The sequence below is a fragment of the Lepisosteus platostomus genome, chromosome 11 (genome assembly GCF_059453375.1).
Source record: "Lepisosteus platostomus isolate fLepPlt1 chromosome 11, fLepPlt1.hap1, whole genome shotgun sequence".
Lineage (NCBI taxonomy): Eukaryota > Metazoa > Chordata > Actinopteri > Semionotiformes > Lepisosteidae > Lepisosteus > Lepisosteus platostomus.
The window spans coordinates 43,656,101-43,675,855 of NC_142621.1; the positions used below are offsets into that span (position 1 = coordinate 43,656,101).

The window sequence follows — 19,755 nt, forward strand, 5'->3', positions numbered from 1 at the left end:
GTGCTGTGGCCAAGGGGCAGTGGAGGAAAACCCAGTCAAGCACTCTGGATGCAGCTGAAACAACACAGGGAGATACATGGAACATGCTGGGAGGAACAGCATCCAAAGGTGAGAAAGCAAGGAACACGCTGGAAACCAGATCGAACCGTTTCTCTATGGCTCCCATCACAACCCATAGTTCAAACTCTCAGCGTCAGTTTTGTCTTTTCTTGTTTTAAGAAAGAGAGGGCACATTCTTAAAGTTATCTTTATGTAGGCATACAAGCTGTCTTTTATTTCCACCACATCTCCATTTATCCTTAATTGTTTTCTTATAGAACATGATCAGTTGATTTAGTTTCCACCCTTATGTTTCTCCCGGGAGATCGCGATTTCCTACCTTGACTGAGAGTTATACTGAGAGCACATGCTGCCGTCTTGCAGCTTCTTCTCAGGAAGTGGACAGAGGAAGTGGAGAAGTGTTGCTCAGGCCTGCTGGGGAAGATTTGTACAGTCAGGCAAGTGCAAATCCAATGCAGCATTGTCAGGCAACAATAACCAGCCTGGCAAGCAATCCAAGCTGAAGAATAACCACATGGGATCTCAGAGATCACTTACTGTACTGCAAGATATGAAGTCAGTAAGAAATGACATTATAGGACAATGCAACTGACATAAGGCATTTTTCGGGAGGTTGATGTTCACAAAAGCTCTGTGAAGATCAGTGAATAGCACATTTTGGTACATCTAGAGATTCCAAATGTGGGTGACAAGCAGTCTATGTGATTAGCTGCTGGCTGTTTCTGACAGTGATGGAGTGTCCCAGAGAATCCGTAGTGCCGGTGATTTAGTACAGAACCTGATGCTAGCTATTCCCTGCCTCAAGTCATAACAGTTATTGAGTTCTGACAGGGAAATCTTTATAAATGGGATTTTTTCAATACAGGAAAAAATCATTTTTTGTCCCTGCTCTTTTTTAAAAAGTGAGAACAAGATTTTTCTTTTTTTAAGAACAGTACAGCGGAAGCCTGGCTGAGGACAAATATTGTTGAATAAAGTTCTGGGGCAGTTTCAAATGGGAGTATTGTCCTTTGTGGATGTGAGGCCACAGGATGTGGTAAATAGAGTAAAATTTACACAGCACCTTTTATTACAATCACGGTGACAGAACATTTTGGAACATGGAACCAGCTCAGTTTTCCAGTAGCATCTATAGTAAGTATAAGTTCCACTTTGGGCTTGCTCAGTCTGCCCTACCTAATTTTCGATATATTTCACTCACTTCCTCACCTGATTTATAGTACAGTGTCTACTGATGCATTAAGGCTGCACTTCATGGATGATGAAGTGGCTCTCTTCCTACTTGTAAAATCCTTTGGTCTTTGGGAATGAAAAGCGTGATACAAATGCACATAATCACTATTAATTGTTAGTAGAATCATAACAATCAGGAGGAAGGGTAGATCCTAATTTTGCACACTTCTGCTCGCCTGCATATATACAGTACATTACGTCTCACACCCGGCACTTCCTGTATCACATCTCTCTCGTTCCCCTCTCTCTCCGCCCCATCTACACCCCTGCAGCAACTCCCTCAAACCTTGCAATACAGAGGGGAGGTATGGACAGCCTCGCCTTTAAGGTGAGATCCGGGTGAGCTTCGCCTACCTCATCTCTCTCTTGCATTTATTAGGATCTAACCGAGCTATTAAATGAGTACTGATTCTACTACTGTCAAGTTTTGTTCAACTGTTCTACTTTTGTTTACCGGGACTACTTAAAGCTAAAGACTGTTGTGCACTAAAGTTGCATGGGAGCCATTAGGGTTGGGAACCTGCGCACAGAGGGGTTTTGCTCAAATCCAATCACAGTGGTCAAGACTCCAGCTCCAGCAGGGCACCTTCTGTCTCTCGGTCTGCACCCGCCAACTGTCAACATTCATTGCTGCAGTCGAATGGCTCCTATGCAGCTGCATGGCAGCGTTTTACTTTTTTGTTCTGGGGCCCAGACAGACGGAATGCAATCCCTTATCAGCTGGTTCCCTCAGATGAGAACTGTAGCCAGCATGCCGAGACGGAGGAGATCTGGGTTAATGGAAAGGGGAATGCGCCGAGGGAGTGCTGACCAAGCATGTGGCCACTGTCAGCAGTGAGGTCTGCCACACAGGGTTTAAACCCAGGCTGCTCTGTGTGAGTCGGCAAGGTTGGAGGAGAGAACTATTTGTTTTCTATTTCTGTTTTTCTTCATTGCTACGCAACTCCGTACACTTTCCATTTTTACATAACTCTTCATACAAGCATTCTGGGAGTCCAGCCATCCATTTTCTAACCTCTTTATCCAAAACAGGGTCAAGGGGTTAGCTGGATCCTATCGCAGCAAGCAACAGACGCAAGCTGGGGTATACCCTGTATGGGATGCCTGTCCATCACAGGGGTTCTGGGACACCACGGAACAGAATAACAAAATAAGTGTTGGTGTGCAAGATTTTTTTTTAATCGAGCTGCTAAGAGGATGGGTGTAAACAGGATGTAAGGTTAAAAACATTTCCAGAGAAGAAAGTAATAAAAAACAGTGTCAGGTTTTATGTCTTCAATCCAAAACTTGCTGGAGTTATTGACTGAAAATCCGGGCCTGTGATGTCATTTGGATATTTTCAGTATCATTTGAGGTCAGGCCCTGGATTTGAACCAAGCCTGCTTTATTTACCAGGCCCAGGAGACTGCCAGGCCTCAATGGGAAAAGATCAGTTCCTTGCTACAGAGCGCTGGAGCTCTCTAGATCTTGCACTTCACCTTACACCTTACACTTTGTGTCATTTCACACTATGGGACCTGTTACAGAGAGTTCTGCAAATGCTCTTGACTAGAGAAGCTCATTTGCACATTTATACTGTAAATCATCTAAAAGTGAGCTTCATGATTTAAAAAAGATTCTATGAACCTGGAATCTTAAATCAAAGGAAATGATTTAGCATGTCGGTAATATTTTTCTAGGTTTCTTGGAAAAGTGACTGTAGGACTGCACTTAGAACATCTTGCATGTTGAAACGGGAGATCCTCAATTGCTCTCTGTCAGTGTCACATAGCACAACTAGCTGGAGAGTACCTAGGCCAATCTGATTCATTTCCTAGGAACCGAAATGGTTTTAAAAATATAAGCGAATAGTTCAAGTTAAGGGCTTTGTGAGCCAAATAAAGTTCAGTTAGAATGAAATCCAGAAGACACAGGGGTTTTCCAGGACCAGAAGTGGGAAACAGTGCTTGTTTTGGAAGGCTGACATACCCATTCTGTTTTAAAGAAAGCCAAGGAAATTAGGAGTTATGTGAGCTCATACCAGAGTGCTTTTGTGCACTGAACTAGAAAGTGCCAGTAAGTTTCGTGTCTGTTTTCCATTAAGCTACGGAAATATCCTTAACCAAACCTTCCAACAGCGCTCATTCAGAAAGGCATCAAGAATGGCTGTCCAGGATGCTTTGCCTGTGTTCCTCAGAGTCTTAACATTAATGTCACCAGTTGAGCTGCTTGTCCCAGGTAGAGCCAGCAACTCCAATTCTTGGGACTGGTGGACTCTTGGTACAGGTGGACGAACTTTTCCTACGGGTCGACAGTTAAATAACAGTTAAATATCCTGAGATTAGACTCCTACTTTATAACCATCCTTTCTGTGCTTGCCCATCTCCCCAAAATGTCTAAATGAACAATGCTGACACACGGCCAGTTTTGGGGAGAGGAGAGGGAAGAAGAGAGCACATTAATAGAGTCATGAGGTTAAAATGCTTGTGGAAATGATTGTTTAAGTATCAATAAAGTATTCCAGACAGGCAATTTCATTCCATGGTGTACTTTATGTGTGTATAAATCACTGCAATAAAGGCATGAGTGCAGAGAACAAGGCAATTCAGTGTTTAAACTGTGCAGAGACCCTCATTAAGAGGAAGACTTGCGAGGCACGCATGCCCACAAACAGCCTCCATTAATCATTTCTGCTGGACCAGGTGACAGGCAAGCAGCAGGTAAAACTGCTGGATTTTCACCCTCGGCTCCAGAGAAATTAAAATAACCTGTTCAGTCGCAGGGTACGTCGCGGTGTAAATGAAGCTTGTCTTTTTTAAACCCCTTTAAGTATCCCCGAGCCTCTAAGACAAAACCCTTCAGCAAGGATCTTTTAATAGAGGCTCCTCGTGCAATATTTCTCACAGTGCCACGACCTTCCTGGGCTGAGGAATGAGTCAGTGTGCCAGCAATAAATACAAACAGTCATCTAAATCAGAAAGTAGCAGTGCTGGCTGGCTGATTGCAGTGCTTTATATCTTTTGATATTCCATATATTCATCCATGGTGTCCTGGAAGTGTCTGCCCCCTAAGAAGAATTTAAAACCATTTATCAGGTTTTCTCAAGGTTTTTCATTGGACTGCAAGTTTTATCATTTTGGCAATGCTACACTGAGAACAGGCGAAGGTAACTCTTCACATTCCAGACACTCAATAGCCTGAAGACTCTGAAGACTTCACCACCTGGAGATAAAGTACTTCTCTGGTCCTAAATTATTTAACATGAGATTGATTCAGCGATTACTGAATTTCTGCAGCAAATTCTAAAAAAATTGGGAAATACAGTCCAGAAGCAAAGAAGATAGCCCAGAGTTTATTTCTTGAGTCTTGAAGTACATCATGTTCACAACTTTACACTTTGCCTCGCATGCCAGCCATGTGTGTTGTGAGTGTAGCTTTCCATCAGGGCTAAGTACACACAGCAGTCTTGCATTCAATGTCGAACATCACTGATCAAAAGAAGATCGGTCTAACTTCAAACTTCAGGGGCTTTATGTTGGTTGAAGACTGTTTCATAATTCTTTTTAATGAATGCCTGTAGTCGTGCACAGGGGGTGTAATTTGGGGTGGGTTGGTGGTGGGGAGGAAGATTTAATCTAATCAGGACTGTATGGCTTTTGCACACTTTTTGTCATCCGCACAGAAAATCGAAATGGCAATCGAAAGAAGTTTCTCCAACACTGTGGAACGGGTAGACACTTCACAACAGGCCACGTCATGACCGCACCATGCACAGTAGTAGGGGGTATGTGTCCCTGTACTGCAGAACAAAACACAAAAAAAAGACTTTGTGCTACAGCAGGAGATGAACCAGGATGTTGGACAGGAGTACCTGCTGCCTCACTTTTGTGAATATTTTAAAAATGCTCAAATGGCACCAGACGATTTTACGGTAATGACTAATGCTTAACAGGGGGCGAATTGGTATGATAGATCCAAAACGAACTGGGTTGCTGAGTTTGGTTCAAACAGAAGTACCTGTGGCCTTGGGGCTGCTTCGGGATAGACAATGTCTTTCTCTCTTGCCCTCAGACTCTCGTTCCCTAGAGCTCTTGCTCTGCAGCGTGCTGGGAGCCATACAACCAGGCACCTCAAACAGCGCCGCTATAAGAACTAAATATCACTGGCTCTTTCTTATTGGTTCTTGTTCTGTTTTTTTTTTTAAATAGCTGCACTGCCTTAAGTTATAATAAAGCATTATCTTAACATGCAGACTGTAAAGGCGGGCGCGCCGCAGCGAAGAATTTCGGCTGTTAAAACTGTGTCGAGCTCTTGCCTGTGTTTATTAAACGCTGCGCTCCCTTGGGGCAGTGCTGATGTGGTTTAAAAAGCACAGAGCTCCTTAATTATGAAAATGCTTTATCCCGCCATCACTTCAACCCCCCCCAACACCCCCCCCCCCACCTCCACTACTTTCCTCTTCTCTCTCTGCTTACCAACCAACCACCCAACCCCCCCCCATCCAATTTTGACAACTGGGCTGAAGCTGCTAAGGCTTCTTAAAACTCAAAGCGAGCAGACGAGAGGCTGGCAGATGGAGGGGAAGACTGGGACAGGGAGCACCAGTGCAGACAGTGGGGGAGAGACGCACAGGGATGGAGGGAGAATGGGACGTTCAAGTCTCTGTAGCTGCTGAGGTGGAGAATTTGTTTCGTCTCCTATGAGTGACTGTGAGGCTATCACCTTGGGAGCGTATTGAAATCTGCACCATGCTTCTTCGAAGCATTAAGGCATAAGATGCACCATGAAGTAGTTCAAGCAGGGAGCTGCATCAACATGCGCAGGCTGCAAAGTAACAGGCAAAGGTTTAGCTGTGGAGCCTTCTTCAGAGTCTCTCTTGACTTCGTACCACCTGAGGGCCCACTCTGCCTCTCCCCTGCTCCCGCCTCCTCTACACTCCCGGCTTTTGTTCTCCTACACTACATAATCTCTGCTGACCCCCCTGTCTTTCTCACACAGCTCCACAGCCGCACCTTTTTGCTTCCTTTCTTCCCTTTTCAGCATTGGAATGAACTTTTACTCGTTCCTAACATGCACCATGCTGCCTTATCACTACATTTGAAGAGATCATGTCTGTTCCAAAACCTGGGTTTTTGGATTTAAAACACCACACCACACAATGCAGAATGCATAAAACAAAGCACAAATTCCAAGAGGGAAAATGAGACCAGCACTCGAAAGGCATATTTTCCTATTTGAGTCCCAAGCAGCATCAGTTGTGATGTATGGACATGTATGTGTTAGCATGGTGGGGATAGGAGGGCAGTTTTACTGGGCACTAATGTGTGATATATACTGTACCAGGCAAATGAGACAACTTTTAGGACCTGGATTTTAACACCTGGTTCTGTGGCTGAAAATGACCAACAGATGAGATGGAATGGCAAATCCACAGTTCCTAGAGGCACCTCAGGGTTTCTCTCTTTTTGAAATGAAAAGGAGACAGCTGAGAAAAAATAAAATAACCCATTTTTGTTTCCAGTTATTAAAAACAACGGCCACATTAGTCCTCTGAGGCACCACCTCCATCGCTGGCTTCCCATTCGAAGTGAATGCAAGAGCCTCAAATTTCTGTCACAGCTCTACACATCACCCCAGGGGATTCAACCATTAGTAAACATACCTGGGGAAAAACGCATTCCTGCCAGTATGTTGCTAAACTTGTCAGCAAATCAGTGGGAGGAAAAAGTAATGAAACATGGCTGTCTAATTGTGGAGCAAGGTGTGTGGTGTTGCTATTATTGCCCGTTGTTTTCTCCAATACGACAGAACAAGTCATGCCCAAAAGGCATCTGTGTAAGGACACAGTCTCAAGCAATAACTGCAGACAGCCAGACACTGGCCTCTTGCTCACTGTTCAGGATTTTGAGATGTTGAAGTATATGAAGAGGAAGTAACAGTGAGCGTTGCAGAGAAAAATGATCCCTTCAAAATGCGAGGGCAGTTCTTCTTGCAATGTGCCATTTCCTTTTATTTCATTATTATTTTTCCACCCCTTCTTGCCAGCTGTGTAGGTTTGCTCCTTTCTTTGTAGTTCATAGGAGCTCCTTCTCACTGTTGGTTAGTATGAACATAGATGTCATGGAGAATTGCTCGTTAAAGGTATGGCAGAGAGTTTGTCTTTATTTTTCTGCGCTTTGCAAAGTGGGAAAAAAAAAGCTGCCCACAAACTCACACACCCCCATTTCTGAACAAAACAACAAATGGACAATCAATAACAGCTTCAGAAATTGCACAGCATTGTAATTGTTCAAAAGCCCATAACAAAGCTTGCACTCCCGCAAAAAAATGGACTTACAACAAACAAAAAAACACTCACTTATGATTAAGAAGGCCTTGAATAGACTTGATGTTTAGAGGCCTCATTAAGGGTTTGACTCACAAATGCCTCTTTGGTACTTTTAGTTTCCTGTATTTATTTTTCCCATTTTCTTTTTTAGATACCTCCTGTTGCTTGAAGTGGCACCTACTGTAGCTCCTGCCACCCCTCTCCCCCGTGCTTGGGAAAGTGAGCCCTCAGGTGTGCTGTCAGGGCAGGGCCCCATGACTGTGAGTGGCAAGGTGGCCAGAGATGCAGGTGATGTCACTCTGGAGACACGAGATCGGACGCTCAGCCTCAGCCTCGGCTCTGAGGCATCTTCAGGGGGACTGGGCCCAGTGGAGCCTGCAGTTGGACAATCCTGGATATGTCTTTGGAACTGCAAACAAGTAAAAACTCAGTCTATGTGTGACACTAGAGTGGATATATGTACCAGATCCATTACATCTTCAGGCAGAGACAGTCTGTTTTTAAGTTGTGAAGCTGACACGGCCTGCTAAAACATTGTTAAGATATCTCACACTATGCCCAATTACTTCAGTCGTTTGTCCTTGTTCAAAAAAAAGTACCCTCAGCTCTTTTTTTGCCTACATCTGAATTTAACACTGTAAATGGAGCTTGTTACTTTGTGCAATTGAATCTGTTGTTTTCCTCTTGATACATACCGTACAGTATATACAGTATATAGTGTGTATATATAGCTGCCATCTGACTGACCCCAGCTGGATTGAACAAAATTGCCCTGATGAGTGTTTTAGACTTCTTCATTCGCTTGTATTATATGCACAGCGCTGCTGTATGCAAAATGACCCGTATTTATTTATCCTCCTCACACAGTAATAGAATGCACTGCCCTCAAGCAAGTGCCACTTAAGCAGTGCTTATTAAACTATGATATAGATTTTATTTTCTCTTTGGCACGCACTGCACAGCCTGAGAGGGAGTGAATTCGTCAGCCTCTCTTGCCCTGTGAGACAGCTAGCCAGTGAAGTTCAAAGTGAAGGGAAGAACAGGGCTGCTGACCCATCCAGAAGACAGAACGTCGCGGCTGGACAGGCGACGACGAACGTCAATCCATTCCTGGGGCGTACCATGGGGATCGGGGTTCCATGATGAGGCATGCAGCCAAGCCAGCTGTTTATGAAGACAGTTGCTGCATGCTAGCTGTTACAGGAATAATAGGAAGCCCCACTGAGGAAGAGATAGGATAAGCAGTGATCCTGATGGCAACCGGAGGCATCTGTCTATCAGGCTGCCTGTTTCTTGAGAAATGAACCAGTGCATTTTGTCACTTCTCCTTAAGAGTGCTTTATAGAGTCCTCAATTACAAGGAAGGTTTTCTAGTCTGGATCTCCCCACCTGGAGCTCTCTCCGCAATATGTGCTCTGCTATACTGTCATCCTCTCTCATAGGCTTTAAAACTGAGCTCACAATTAGCCCGAGGCAGATATGGAAATGTGCCTCTTATACGCTGCAGGATAGCAGAGCAAATGCTAACCCAATTAATGAAACGGCTTTTAAATTTGGGTCTTTATTCCATAATGGATTTTTAATGATCTGCCAATAAATGGTAAAGCGTCACTGATGATGGAGACAACAATAATAATGACCCCCCCTTTCTGTCACTGAGCTGTCAGTGGGTCTTTATTTGCAGGCCCTGTGACACTTAAATGGCTCATGTATATTTTAATCAGCTGGCCCAGAGAGAGTGCCATGCTGAAACTGTGCTGTTCTGAGCTGAGATCTCAAAGAACCACCAGAGGCGAGAAGGATTGTAACTAGAATCTGCAACAGTGTGAAAAAAGATACATCTGTACATGCAATACAAATACTTTAATTTTACCATGCAGAGGAAAAGGGCCTCCGCATGATAAAATTATAGAAATAATCTGTTAACTTCTGTCTTAAATACTGAAAAAGAGCTTAGCCCTGGTGGACAAATGGGGCACAAAACAAATATGGTGTATTTTCAATATTTAAGAAGGAAATGACTGAATTACCATAACTGTAGAATACACAAGTCCTTTGTGAACATTTATTTTTGCTCATGGCAAATGAACTGCAATGCTTGAAAGTAACTGGGTGTCACTAACTATAACACCCACATGATCGCAGTTTTGACATGGCTTTGATTTCCATTTTTCTATCATTTTAGCAGGCTACTCCGCTCTACGGTTAAGGTAGAGCATTTGAACACTGAGCTGACTCATGTAGCTTAACACATGCATCCTTGATCTACCTAACTGAGTATCTGTATTGTTTATCTGCCCATGTATGCCCTCTGGCACAGTTTTAAGGATACAAGCAGCTGACAAAAACCTTGCCAGCTGGTCCTGGCCTTTTGGAAATGCATTACACAAATTTGCCTGTAGATCCCCAACCCAAAATACCTTTTTTTCCCATTGTTACATCATCTGTCTTTATAAATGTGAAGGTGTTCTGCACGAAAACAAGAAACCACATGTGAGTGGGCAGCTGAGGAATATGGAGAGCTTACGTCCACACAGACAAGTAAAAAGAAAAAGAAAACACGGTCTTTCAAAGGCGGATGGTTTTTTGAGGTGTTTTGTTAATTCCTCTCTAGTTTTCAGCCTGACACATGCACATGCCAGAATAAATAAATGGGAAGACAGAGCATGTTCAGCTGAAGCAGAGAGAGCAGTCAAAGTAAAAACAAGCTGTACTGGTTGGTAGCATGTAGTCAGACACAGAAACAGCATGTTTAAACAATCATCGTGTCTCTCTTTCCCTCTGGTGGCTGTATTTACGAAAACAGAAATCCCAGCAAACCATCAGAGTTTAACTGCCAGCCGCCTTATCACCCTGAAACTCACAACTGAAGCCCACTGAAGCTAAGCAGGTGTAAGCCTGTCAGTACACGGATGGGAGATCCCCTGGGAAGCTCAGGTTGCTGCTGGAAGAGGTGTTAGTGGGACCAGTAGGAGGTGCTCACCCTGTGGTCTGTGTGGGTCCTAATAGCCTAGTATAGTGATGGGGACACTATACTGTGAAAAGGTGCTGTACTTCGGATGAGACGTAAAACCGAGGTCCTGACTCTCTGTGATCATTAAAAATCCCAGGGTGTTTCTTGAAAAGAGTAGGGGTGTTACCCCAGCATCCTGGCCACATTTCCCCCTGGCCTTTACCAATCATGGCCTCCTAATAATCCCCATCTCTGAACTGGCTTCATCTCTCTGCTCTCCTCCCCACTGAGAGCTGGTGTGTGGGGAGTGTTCTGGCGCACTATGGCTGCTGTCACATCATCCAGGTGGGGCTGCACATTGGTGGTGGTGGAGGGGAGTCCCCATTACCTGTAAAGTGCTTTGAGTGGAGTGTCCAGTATGGCTCATGTCTGGACTCAGAGGCTTTCAAGGACAAAGCTGGCTGTTCGTATATTAGTTCTGGGCAGTTGATTTTGGTACTGTATATTGGCGAGACAGATTCCGACAAGGAAGCTTTAATTTACCGGAGGAAATTTGTATTTCAGAAACATACTGCTGCTTCCTCAAGGTTGCACTCCATTTGGAATGCACAGACAGCGAAACATGTTTGCCGCTCATTCGGCTCCCATAAAAAGGAAACGCCAAATCTTGGTGGATGCAAATCTCTTTTTTTTTTCCCTCATCAGAACTGTTGCAAACACCTCGGCTTAAATCATGAATAAATATGAGTAATTTCTGAAAAGCCTCATTCAAGGTGAAGAAAAATAAAGGAGGGGTGCTTTACTGAGTAATGTACAGTAGTCAGCTCAAACTGTGGGAAAAATGCCAGCAAACAGATGAAGAAGAAAAATCCTACATGGAAAGTCTAGTGTCTGTGGCTGATATTTTTACCGTATACATTGCTTCCTTGGCACTATTACCACTCATCACTGCCTCATCCTGTTCCGGATGGTGTCCAGCTCTGCGCGTCAGAAACACATCTCCTGTCCAGATGCCTCAGAGCCTCAGCTGACCTCTCTTCACCCTAGTAATTGCAGCGATTACGCTATAATTAGCTACAAGTTGACCTCTGGGAACCCATTACACCAAATTTCAGTGTACTGCTTTTGAGAAAACAACATTTTGGAATGTGTTTGGGAAAAAAAACACAAATGAAATAATTACAGCAATTCAGAAGAGCTGGCAATGGCTCTGCACAGGAGCAATTGTCGTGTGTACGTGGTGTGTGTGGGGACTGAATCACTCTAATTAGCACGTACCTTGTAATGAAAAAGGCATTTCAAAGCCCTTTGAGGTATCCAGAGGTGTCTGCTTACTCTCATTCAATCAAGTATGGGCGTTGGAAAAGGTTAATCCTCATTCTCAGTCTTAATAACAACAGGATGCTGTTACTTGCTATTCCAGGCAGTGCCACTGGAGTATTAAAAGTGCCTCATTTCCAAGTGTGTGCCTCTGGGTGTCTGTGCTACTGAGTTGTGGGGTAATTTCAATGCCTGGCTAAGCTTGTGTATTGGCGCCATTGCTTTTAGAAAATCCGTGAAACATTTAACTCTGTCTTGAGCAATGTTCGTGGAGAATCTTTTGTCCCACAATTTTATTTTTTAATTACTAATATCAGAATTCTGCAATTACAGTACGTATCAAATTGTCTCTGAGTAGCATGGTGGCACAGCACTCCTGGTTTGAATTCTCGGGTCGGGTAGCTGTGTTTGTTTACAGGAGTTTTGCAGGGTTTGTGGTGTTCCTCCCATCTCCCGAAGGTATTCAGGACAGGTTTGATCAGCTTCTATAAATTCTATAAATTTTAATTCTGATTAGTGACCATGGTGCCTCTCTGCTCTATACTGAAGTTGAGTGCTGGTAGCTAGATAAATCATTTTACTTGTATATTGGTTGAATTATAGCTGTTTGTTGAAAGCAATATCAGGGAAGGAGTGATCCTGATAGAGCAATATGTACTCCAATGTTACAGGTTGAAGTCTTCCTAATGGACAGGGGGAGCTGCATTTGATACAACTGTATATCTTCACCAGCTTCAATCACATACATAAAGTGCTGATCTGTGGTACAACAAGCTGAGATCACTGAACGTCACTGCATACACTGTCTTAATTCTAGCCCCTCTTTCTTCCTCTAGTCTCTCTAGTTAATGTGTCCAGTAACCTTGTCTTCTGCATAAGGCAGCTCAAATCGAACGGTGTACCTTGCAAGTCTAGAAAGACACAGAAATCAATTGACCCTTCGGATCAATCAATCAGTGGGTAAAATGGGAGAAGACGAGAGAGAGCAAATGAAAAGAAGAGAGGAAGCCGAAACAGGGAGAATAAAAAAAATGAGGAGGCAGGAAGAAAGAGAGAGAGAAGGAGAGGGAGAGTCGACACTTGAAATAGAAAGTCTATTTACCGGAGCCTGATTGCATACCATTTCAGAAAGGTCACAACAAGAGCCTGCTCTTTCATTTCCATAATCTTGATAGTCACACTGTAATTAGCGGATTATTTACACAAGCATGGCCATGTAGATCTGCCTAAATCACTCTAACAGGGCTGCCAGCAGCCTCTCTCTCTCTCGCAGGGAAGAATGCTTCGCTGATGTGCTGCTGTGTTGCTGTGCTGCTGGGCTCGCAAATAGAGCCCACATCTTTCCGAACGTCGTGTGAAAAAATCATGGCTTATCCTGGTATTCATGCTGTCACCTCTACTGCACATGAAGAAAGTGAAAGGAAAGTTAAAACTAGGTTATAAAATGTCCAGTGTGGAAAGCACAACTATTTAGCATAAATACTATATATGCTAAATATTTTCAGCATATGCAGTGTCTGAAGATTTCAGATCAAGGCCCTGATACTTTATTCACTACCTTCATTGTTTCTTTATAAGGTATGTTCCACTATGCTTTCCATTTCGTCGTTATCAGCCAACACTCTGGTGCTGCAGTGCGTCCAATAAATATATCTGCATCTTTTTTTCTTGTCAATAAGTCCCCTTTGACAGTACATACAATAGCTTTCAACGTTGGAAAAAAAACAACTACAATGGCATTATTTGTGAAGTCTAAGCATAGCCCATCGCCCTGCTATTGAAGGTATTTCCCCTCTTTCGAAAAGGAACAAATGAACCTTCGGTTTGCAAGTGAATACAGGCAAGACAGCAAACCAAGTGAAGAGGGACACGATCAGAACATGGCTTCAACTAACGAATGCATAATAAATACATTCTAGCTGTAGTACAGTATACAGCCCCAGCTAGTGGCAGGAGTGTAGGCTATACTGCACACGGAGCATTGTCCCTTTAAAAGTTTCTCCGTGTGCTTTTGTTTCCAAATCTCCCCTTTATCCCGCGCGATGGCGGTGGGGCTGTGATGCAAACAAAACCAGCTGAGAGCGAATTCTCATTAACTTCTCGAACTGAGTGCTTTTGTCGCTTGGCCACTTTGTACGGACACATTCAGTTGACCTCAGATGACTGCCTCTTTTCTGATTGAATTGTAGTTGCTGTACCTATGCAGATCTGTGCGTAAGCAATGTGCATATACTGTAAATACATGCTGTGAAAGAATACTTATTTTGTTATAGAAAATTACAGATAAAACGGGGCACGTCTAGATACTCTGGGAGAGCTCAATGTCCAGATTGCCGTGGACTTTGAAGGTCCTCGGGAGACCTTGACGTTATCTCGTCCTCCGGGCTGACTGAGTGCACTGTACGTACAGTACAGTACCTTCCATAAACAACAATATAAGCAGATAGAGTGCACTCGCAGCTCAAACCAATAAAGACGATATGCAAAGTGCTCTTCACCGCCGCCACTGCTTTGAGTGGGCGCAGGCTCACATTTAGACATCAAAGCAGCTGTAGTATTCTAGTCTTCCTTGCTTTTTGGTCTTGCTTAAAAAAAAAACCCAACAGTAATCTGCGCTTTGATGTTTTCGCTCCATTATCAAAACTAAAAGCTTTTCGTGCTGGCTCGTGTCTATTTCCTTGCGTATTTATAATGCGTTTGTGACTCGCTTCCCCGTCTCTCTAACGCCGGTGTCTACATTTGCGTTTCCTTTCATCTCTTGTTTCCGGTAGCACTTTATAGTAAGTGTCGGTAATTTACACCCCATTATATAACGGGACCCCGCTTTCACGTCCTGTCTGAAATCTGTGCAGGTATATATACAGTACCAGCGTTATTTCTTTGTTTTTACTCACCGCAGTATCTTCGCTCTTGCCCTCTGTGACGTCGGGAATTCACCGTTTTTAGAGCTTTCCTTTCATTGCAATGCATTCATATATTTCCCAACAAAACGGTTGCTTTTCAAATTCTTATGCCTTAATGTAGAATCACAGTTTTCTGTCTAATTAATCACTGAGTGGCAAGGGGAAACAATACATTTTATACAATATACAATGCAGGACATTTACACTCTGGTTGATGTAATTGGGATGTTTTGTATGTCCATTGACATCACACTGGCGTCACACCGTATATGAGAAATTTATACGTTCATAAATTCATTCATACGTTTTTTTCTTAGTTTTTTGCTATCTTGAACACAAACATCAGACAGAAATATCTGCAGTTTTTTTCTGCCCAGTCTAATATCCTGGTCAGTTCAAGTTTGTTGATGGAACTGAACTACTGACATTAAGCACAGACTTTATTATTAGTAGAAGTATTATATTAATACTTCTACACTTACATAGTGCATTTCCTGACTCGCCACTCAAAACACTTTACAGATAACGTGACTGCCCTCCACCACCGATGTGTAGCCAAAGTGCACCTGTATGCTCACTTCAAATCAGCTATCAGTGGAATGGAGAGGAAAGCAAATTCATAGATTGAGATTATTAGGAGGCCACAATTTGTCAAGGCCAGGCAACGGGGTGAACTCTGGGATTTTCAATGACCAGAGGGAGTCTTGACCTCAGTTTTATGTCTCATACATAGGACAGTGTTCTTTTTACAGAACAGTGTCCCCAATCACTGTAATGGGACATTAGGGCCCACACAGACTGCAGGGTGAGCGCCCCCTACTGGCCCCACTAACACCTCTTCCAGCAGTAACCTTGGCTTTTCCCAGGAGGTCTCCCATCCAGGTACTGACCAGGCTCACACCTGCTGAGTTTCAGTGCACTGCCAGTTGTGAGTTGAAGGGTGAAATACAGTAGCTGTTGGCCAGTGTCTGTTTGATATGCTGAAAGCCCTACCTTGGCTTAGTGCCTGAGCGATGAACTGTGGCCTGTCTTTCAGTGAATCGATTGCAAACTTGCGGACATCCGGCAGGTGTCAGAAGTCTCCATTTTTGATAATCCTATGATAACCCTGGCCATGCAGTCCTAGATGCACTTATCTGTTAGGGAATAACAGAGAGGACCCTATGCAGAAAACCAGAACGATTTCCAGAGGCGCAGTCGGGATAACAATCCGAGGTCCGAAAGCCGTAGGTAAACAAGCAAAAGTACAAAACCAGAAGCGGAGCCGTAAGACAGGAGGAAACCGAGAGTCGAAACCAGAACCTTCAGTAAAGTGCCAAAACCAAAACCAGGGTCAGGAAGCCAATAACCAAGTAGTAAGTCACAGCAAAAGAGATAGTAGCTCAAGCCAGGAAAACCCTAATACTGAGAAAAGGGAGTGTGTTAAGCAGCATTAAATAGGCTGGAGAAAATTGGCTAATTGGGAACCGTGCTGGAATGCGAGATGGAATGACGAGTCCTCCGGGGGCGTGGTGTAACATTATCCACCTGGGGAACTTTAGTCACAGTTGGCTAATGACATCACAGGCTTCTGATTGATAGTAATATGTCTTTACTGGCTCAGCCCCTCCACCCGTCGTTACTTTTGCATGAGATTCCTTGGCCCTTGAAAGAATAAGGACTTGCGCATGCTTGGTTGTTTTGCCACTACAGGGAGCTGCTCTCTACAGGTTGCAAGTGGTGTTGGGACCAGAGATCCAGAGGCTGCAAGACTGATTGTCACGACCCTCTTCCTACCCCTAGAGGGCGCTCCTCCTTTCTGTCCTGTTCCTTGCTTCCCCGTGCTCTTGCTTGTGCTTCCGGTGTGTCCGGTGGTGGTGTGCTATTTATTTCCGGCCGGTCCTGTCTTCCTCGCTCGGCACTGGGATCCGATGTCGTGAGGCTCGCCTCACCAGGTCGCCCCATGTCCGCTGCCTGAGGGCTCTTGTCTCTTCCCTGGCTCCATCAGATACCTTGAGCCCAAAGCGAACCCCCTGCGTTCGCTCCGTTCCTGCCGCTACGCATGTGCTCTTCCCGTCCCACCGGTCTCTCCAGAGCTAGCCTCCGGCTTCCGTGACACTGATCCTGCACTCTTGGCTCTCCCTGTTATGATTCTGTTGAAGTATAGGAACGCAGACACAATGTGGAATGTGCTTGTGCTGTGTCAGAGCAATCAGTTTGGACTACCTCCAGTCCTTGATCTACCGATAGCTGTGAGATTCAGTCATGCCAGTGGAGATGGTTGGCTTCACTCCACAACAAGAAGAGCACACTTACCCCCCAATTTCCAAACCCCTCTCACCTGTTGCTTCTTTGTCTTTGTTTCCACCTCGGCCTCCTCTTTTCCCTGGTAACCTTTCTAGGAAAACCGTAATATGTCTTTCTGCTTTCCATGCCGTTCCAAAAATGGCTAATTGGGCAAAATCTCACCTTCTTCGCATGCAGAAACATGATAAGATGAACCCAGAAGACTCTGTGCTGTCCTTGACAAACGGCTTCTGTATTTCAAACCAGTTGAAAAACAGCAAAATCCGCTTGGCATGTTTCCCCAGCAGGAAATAGGTTGCTCCTCGTTAACATTACAAAATGAAATGCAAGCGCTAAAGGAATGCAATTAACGAGTCCAGAGAAGGTTCAGAAAAGATGGCTTCTAATTATCAGCAACAACAATCATCAGCATTATTATTAGTGACTAGTGACATTGTGGGCAAGGGGTTGGGGGAGGGGGGAGCGTTAAGGAAAAACAATAGAAACACAGAAAAGCAGAGCAAGGTGACAGGGAGCCCACGTGTCTCTGTTTCTGCCCTGGCTGAAGCTCATCCACAGAGAGAGAGGGAGCTGTTTGTATGACGGCAGGGGGAGGGGAGGAAGGGAAGGGAAAGGGAATAGAAAACAATACGGTACATCCTCAAATGCTAATTTCCTCAAGTTTGATTTTGGAGCCGAGTTCCAGCAGGTAGAGGTCTAATCTCAGGGTGTTAATTAAGATTTCCCAGCTGTTGCTGTGGAGGCTGCCTACGTAGCTCCAGGAGTGGCGCAGACTCTGGAAATGAGCTCCCTTGAGGCCAGCCGGGAGAGGATCCCAGACAGGTAGAGAGCAAATAAGATTAATAACACTTGAAACGACAGCTTGTGAAAGAAAGTGGCAACTTTTTACTGTAACAAAACACAAAAGATACATGGCTATTAGGCAGCTACTCTGATCTGTTTTTTTTTTTCTGTTCCAAGACTGCATTGGACCAGACCCGGCGACCACACGTCTCTTCTGCCAGAAGGCACAGTGTTTTGTTCGTGTTTTAGCTGAAAGTCATGTAGATGCTAGAAAAACTTGTCTGTCAGGATCAACTGAGAAGGGCCGGAGATTATAGAGATTACAGAGATGAAGGGCCAACAGCTGTGTGTGGCTTAATAGTTAAAGATGAGGCTCTAGAAGAGACCATATAAAGTCTGTTGATTTAAATCAAAGTTTGGGGGATGGTTTAGCTCAGAGGGTATAGTTAAAGCTCAGGGGTTAAGGGCAACCTTGAAGTCTAGGTAGAGAAGATGGATGGCTTTGTACCCAAGTGGATAAAGATGACAAGCAAAATGGTGTTTAGAAGTGTTGGATGGTTTTCCAACAATGCAGTTCTGAGAGCTTAGCAGAAGTTTGTTTGCGGTCCACCGTATAGAAAAGCTGGCTCATTTACAGTATATTCCATAGATTATCATGGACCCAGTTTGACCCTGTAGTTACGGAGCTGGGCTGTGGAGAATAAACCCTGCATTCAATCAAAAACTTTGACCCACCTGCTGAAATGAGAAACTTTATACCGTAGTGGGGTTTTGGTTTTGCAACAAAATCAAGCACACATCAAGTACAGCATGTGCAACACAGAGCTCTGAAAAATCTAAGAGGCTGTGAATCAGTAGGTACTACCAGTTGAAACAAAGGAAACAAGGCACAAAGGTCTTGTGCTTAAATAATTGAATTGACTGCGCTTGGACATCAGAGGTCACTTGCTCTGATGTTTGTGCTGGCAAAGGTGTTAGAAAATCAGAACTAAGTGTTTTTCTCCTAGATTTTAATATACAGTACAGGTATAGACACTTATGTGAAAAACCACTTACCTTTGGAATATGTGTGGGTGAAACTGATTAAATAATAGAGTGTTGTGACAGATTTCATAGGCTACAGCACAAATAGTTCCATCCAACATACCTCACCTACCAAGCCCCCCATAAATGCACACACCCACAAAATGATACATCAACATGTGCATAATACACTTCTCTGCAAGTCTATAGCCTGGAGCTACTGTACAGAACAATTGATGTACTGGATTTATACTAAAAAACTGTTAGTGAGGCATTGGTGTCAGAGGTTAGTCAAAACACAAGGTAATAAGAGTCCCCTTATTTTACACAATACAAAAAGTTAAAGTTTATTAAAACTAGAGCAAGTTTCTTCTATAGTATATTATTAAGGTTTTCAAACTGTACTCCTACATATCATTTGTTTCTGACAGCTTTCTGCCTGTTAACTTACCTTGGTGCTTTGGAATAGACACACACAGTTGCTTACATTGGAATAGGCTCTTGATTTAATAAGCATATCTTTTACACTCAGAATTGCCTTCAGTCATAGGGAATGAGATTTTTAATGCAATTTGCAGAGGTTCCTAAATATAGCAGATAAAAAATACTGTATCATAAGCAGGTCCAGTTTTAAAATAAAGAACCACACATATTTAACAGAGAATTGGACGCAGTCTCAGTTAGCTAAGCAGGGGAAATGAAAAGGGATAGGTAAGGAAGGAAAAAAAACAGAAAGTGCTCAAAGACAAGAATTTAATTTCTACACAAGCAGGCCATTTCTATTCATCACAGGCCAGAAGTCTCTCTGGGATTGGCTAAGAAGAACTGTAAAAGAACAGCAGAGCTGCTTTCCCACAGAAAAGCTTGCATGCACAATTCTTTACATC

The 19,755-nt window shown here is 43.8% G+C and overlaps 1 long non-coding RNA gene across 1 annotated transcript; it reads right to left on the minus strand.

Annotated features, from left to right (window-relative positions):
• Window positions 1–7,526: 7,526 nt before the first annotated feature.
• On the minus strand, window positions 7,527–16,010 carry LOC148652754 (uncharacterized). Its single transcript, XR_015925097.1, has 3 exons — window positions 14,768–16,010; window positions 11,464–11,596; window positions 7,527–8,009 (listed from the first exon to the last, which is right to left on the minus strand). It is a non-coding gene; the product is annotated as an uncharacterized LOC148652754 (long non-coding RNA).
• Window positions 16,011–19,755: the final 3,745 nt, after the last annotated feature.